Genomic DNA, 5,804 nt, shown 5'->3' on the forward strand with positions numbered 1-5,804 from the left:
TTCAAAATTCAATTTATTGTTGCCCAAAATTTGGCATGAAAAGCCATTAGGCAAGATAAGTTGGAACCACCGAATGACTCTTCAGACCGCCTAAAGTAGTTCCAATGTACCAGTCTTGAGGGAAGAAACCAAGTCGGCGACAGAAATTGGCAGTCGACGAATCGCCGATCGGTTTCGCGATTACAAAATAGATCGCCCAAAGTTACAAGACTTGGGAATGCTAAGAACCAATGCAAAATGGCGATGGAAGTGAGCAAAGGGCGGATAGCCGAACCACTCGGCGAGCCCGACTTATCTTGCCTAATGGATTTCAGACCAAATTTTGGGTAGCTATAAATTTAATTTTGAACTGTAAATTGAGCAGTTTGCTATCATTGACTAGAGTTTTATTTTGAGTTTTAGAGTTCCATTGTAAATTTTAATGCTTTTTGGAGGCTCAAACTTGAAGATTTACAAGTGTGTTTTTGAATTTAACTTTTGGAAAACATTGTAAAGGCTTGGAGACCATTACCCAGCTGATGGATAATTGAATTGGTAATTGTTTTTATTTTTTTTATAGTGTTTAGCTAAAACCCTAATTCTTGGGGAGTGATTATGGGTTGAATTAGCTTATGGGTGTTGATTATTACTAATTTAAATTCTATATTGAAGTGGTTTTAATCATTAGTTGTGTTTTAATCTATGAATTGTAGTTGCAAATACAGTTCTAACTTTGAGTTCTTAGCTTACTTGAGAGAGAGGTTTCTGATCCAAAACTTTTGATTAATGGTTTGTAGGTCTTATGTTGATGTGAGTTCAGCTCAAAAGAGTGATCCTAAACCAAATCTTACCCATCTTTCTTGAGAGAGAAGATGTATTAAGATTGTGGGTTGTTCTTATTTGTTAAGCTTGTTGATGTTCAAGAGAAATCACTTGAATTGAAGTAGTTGTTCGAGAGAAAGCTATTTCAATCACAGTCCAGCCTACCCAATGATATTTAGATATTTACTAGTAGTTTCAATTACCCATATAGAGAAATTTGCCTATAATCAAACACATCCCGAGAATTCCTTTTTATATTGTTATTTTCTCTTGTTTGATTGCGTTATAGTTGATAATTGCAAACCAAAACCCCTCGTTTGACATTTGTATCACCCCCTTTGACCTGTTTACTTATTATTTTCAACAATCTCTATTCGTATAACTATTTAGACCATATTTGTACTTCATAACTAAATTTGAACACGTACCGCTTATTATGGGTTAGACCCCAACTCTTCGTTGGGCTTTATACTGCTTAACGATCGTTTGCACCTAGAATTGGATTGGGTGTGCTTGAAATGTTAATAAAAATAGTGCCGCTGGAAACCTTAGCCTTTAGCCAGGAGGCACGCACATTAGAAGAGTGGGATAGGTGCCCCATCTTGAGAAGCATGGCCTGGGTGATCGGAGGCTGGGAGGCAGATGTACCAGCAGTAGATCTAGGGGGCGGGGAAGGAGCAGAAGAGCTAAGAATGTCGGAAGGAGTAGAGCTAGAAGTACATGAAGGCCCACATGCTGGAGTAGGCATAATTTCCTCTGCAGGTAGTGAATCAATATCGACCTCAAGGGTTGTGTCCACTAGAGTTGCTCTCCTCCTGTCAGCCTCATCTCTCGTGTACTCGGCCTCTATATGCTGGATGTCGATAGAAGAGGTGGGTGTGATCAGTACATCTCTCTTCTCATCTCGAGGAACACTGGTCCAGCTTGGCCCTCATGGCCATCTCCAGCTTGATGATCATCCCTAAATTTAGCCACTTCCTGGCTATGATAGACCCAAGGTAGGCCGCCTTTGGGTGGCGGAGAATAGACTCATTTTGTGAAGGCATAATTGAGTTGCTGATGAATCCAAACAAATATCTAGCAACTACATTAAGGTCCTTCTTCTCTATAGGTGCTCTGGACTCAATCCACCTTGGGCTGGTGTCAGAAATCAATGGGGCTAGCCAACCTTTGAGGTCATCTAGAGTCTTCGATGCGATCATACTCTGGTATTCATGTATGAAGTTTGTATCCCTCTCAAACACATCATTTGATATCATCACTACTGCATCTGACTTTCTTCCCTTGGACCATTACAAACTCCACTGGACTGAAGGCACTAGCCATCTTCTTCCCTTGAGGCATCAGGTCACTGTAGACAACATAGAACTCCCGGACCCATGTAGGAATGTATGGACCACGGGACATGGTGAAGACCTCGAATTTGTGGAATCAGAGAGTGTCCCACATTACTGGATGCCTGTTCACTACATCATCTGTGGAAAATCTCTTCTCCTCCAAGATAGTCCTCAATCCCTCGGCATTTAATCGGTTGAGTGGCCGGGAAGGAGGATCTTGAACAGGTGGCGCTGGAACCACCGTCTTTGTTAGAGGAGGCACTGGAGCTGAAGAAGGAGGGGAAGGCTCCAGAATCCTAGACGGATCAAGATGAGTTTTGGAACGTAACTCTGCTTGCTGAGCCTATAATAACTGATCGTCCTCAGGCTCAGAGAATGTAGCGTGAGAATTATACGACTCACCCTCTCTTCCAGAGCTGTACTCCGTTGTCTTTGCTATGGGCACCTTGCCTCCCTTAAAAGGTAACTTCTTGCCTTTGGCATTGGAAGCAACTGCTTCCTTATTTATTACGACTCCACGTGCCCGCTTTCGGGTTGACATGCCACTATAATTCAAATTTGTTCTAGCCATTCCTGCAAACCACATAGAAAAAGCGTTAGAAAGTTTGAAGAAAAATGCAGAAAATAGGTTGCAGAAAGACTCGCCGAACCGTTCAAAGAGTCACCGAGTTGTTTTGGCGAGCTAGATCGGGGACGCCGAAAGTACCAGCATACAATTTTCAAACATTTAAGATAGTTCGACAATATTAAGGGCCATTCGGTGAATCCCCGACACCAATCGACGAGCTATAAATGGATCACCAAAAGTTACAGTGTATTTTAGGGGTTTATGGTGGCAGAAGGGCGATCAAGAAGACATTTCGGCGAGTCGTCGAGTGAACTCGGCGAGCTTAGGAATCTCGCTGAAAGTTACAAAACAAACACAACTAATTTTTGAAATTAAGGGGAATGTGTGGGGGACTTTGGTGAACCGCCGAACCACTCGGCGAGCTCGACTTAGCTCGCCAAACGGACGTTCCAATTTTCAACCCCAATTTGCAAAATCAAGCCCGCAGCCCCCGAGTCCAAAATTAAACACAAACACTACTCAGTTAAGGTTAGACCCATACTAACCATGCCCTCGGGATACTCAGACTTCCTCCGATTTTGCAAAAATTGGCAATTTGCTGATTTTTGGCCTTGAGAATGACGTCAAACGCTCCATCAATAGGAAAATTATGTCATTTAGCACAATTCGGGGTTACTTAGACTTCACCCCAATAGACCCAATATAATTACACCGCAACCCAACGATTTAGACTCGATTTTACAAGCAAGAACATGAGAATCGGTCAATTTAAGGCAATTAGGCACACATTTTATTTCATTATAGGCAATCCAACAATTAAACACAATTATAATCAACTACCCAACAAACACCAATATCAAATTATCGATTGCATTCGATTTCAACCACACAATGAAAGTACGGGGTTCAGAAAACCAACCTTAATGCCGAAAATAATAGTTGTAACGCTAGGCGGCAAAGTTCCACAATCTGAGCAAAGAATTCACAAGATACAAAGGGAAAACAATAAAATATGAAAGATCTAAAGTTGGTTGAGAGGGTACGGGAGTTAAAACTGGTAGAAGATGAAGGATTTTGAAATTTTAAACCGTTTGGCCTTTAAAACCTTTTAGTTCACGATACTTTCGACGGAGTAAGTCGTGCTCGCCGAACCACTTGGTGATGCACCAAGTGGTATTTTACCTCACCGAGTTTTATAGGACTCCCAGAAAATTGAGGGTTCAAACGACGGACATAATCAGGCTCGCCGACCTGTTCGGCGAATCACCGATTAAACATGTAGCCCGCCGAGTTTTATAGAGTTCTCCTTCAAGCTTGGTGGTTCCAGCAGCGGTCCAAGTTGGGGCTCGCCGACCTGTTCAGTGTGTCGCCGTATGGACATTTGCTCGCAAAACTACCCATTTTCCAACACTTTTCACTTTTCAAATTGCACAATCAACACCCGTTATTCAAAATCAAAAACTAAAGCATTAAAAAACTTGGGTTGACTCCCAAGAAGCGCCTTAGTTAACGTCGCGGCACGACAAAAATACCATTTTACGGATCATTCTTCGGGTTTTCCAAGGTATCACTTGGTTCTCCCCCTTTTTGCCTTGGATTCAAATCAGAAGAAATTTGACCCATTTGGGTCTCCAATAGCTTGATTGAAACAGAATGGGAGGTGACCGTCTTATTAAGTGTAGATATATTCTCCTTCATCTCTTTCAACACTTTGTCCGACCCTTCAACTTTGTTGGGAATACGTGAGAGCATGTCTTCCGTACGAACATTTTCAGACTTGTTGGGCTTTTTTCGCTCATGGGGTAAGACGTACCTGTCCTTGTCCCCCTCTCTTTCCTTCCAAGTGGCGTTATGATCACACCATTCTCTGTCACGGTCTCTCCATCCCTCATCTCTATTCCCACCCAAATTTCCACCCGGCCTTGGTTAGTTTGAACGATAACCTCCACTTTGATTAGCTAGGAAGTTCACTTCCTCATTGTACAAGGCTTCAAATTGAGTTTCTTTGGGGTTTGCTCCACCAACACCCCACATCATTGAAACTCTTCATACCACTGCCCATCATATTATGTGATACTAGATCGAGCAGGGTTATCATTTTGGCCATGTTTTGGTCCCTCTCTTGATCCTTTTTGATATGCTCTTTTGTCATTCTAAAAGTAAGAGGAGAGATTTGGATTTCACGAGTGTACCATGCCCTATTGATCTTGGTCATGCCATCGAGGAGCTGAGACGCTACTTCAAAGGGCTATTGCATTATACCTTCGGTAACTAGTTGATCAACAACTCCTTTGTTCACCGCGTCAAGGCTCTTATAGAAGTACTGCTGCAATATATGATTTGGCAGCCCGTGGGTTGGATAATGAAGTACCGACTTCTTAAACCTCAACCACGTCTCATGGATAGGTTCACTTTCCAAGCGTTTGAAACCTTGGATACTATCCCTAAGCGTCATCATCCTTGATAGGGGAAAGAATCTCACATGGAATGATGTAGTAATCTCATCCCAAGAGGCGATGGAATCCCTTGGCAACATAACCAACCATTTACTAGCTTCACCGAGTGAAGAGAATTGGAACAACTTGAGACAGATTCATTCTTGTAATACATTCTTGAATGAGAATGGACTGCACATCTCCACAAAGTTTCGAACGTGCTCATGAGTGTTCTCATGATCTAACCCTCCAAATATGCCTTTAGCTTCCAAGAATTGTAACATTGTACTTGTCACATTGAATGCAACATGGTCTTCAGCTAGAGGTAGGCGAATAAAACCTATGCCCTCAATAGAGCTTCATTGGCTTGCAAGACTTCATCACCACCATCTTGGTGATAAAGTTGGTTCACAGTTCTTTCATTTGCACTCATCTTGTTACCTGATCACAACAGCTCACAAAACAAGAGTAAGTTGATTCAACTACAATACAAAGAAATCGCAATTCAAACTTTAATAGAAGAATTCTAAACAACACCACTCCCAGGTAGCGACACTATTTTGATTAACATTTCAAGCACACCTCATCAAATTCTAGGTACAAATGATCGTTAAGCAGTATAAAACCCAACGAAGAGTTGGGGTCGTTCCACAGGGAGTGGTA

This window comes from Solanum verrucosum, unplaced genomic scaffold, assembly GCF_900185275.1.
Source record: "Solanum verrucosum unplaced genomic scaffold, falcon-dt-bn FXZP01000206.1, whole genome shotgun sequence".
In the NCBI taxonomy this organism is placed as follows: Eukaryota; Viridiplantae; Streptophyta; class Magnoliopsida; order Solanales; family Solanaceae; genus Solanum; species Solanum verrucosum.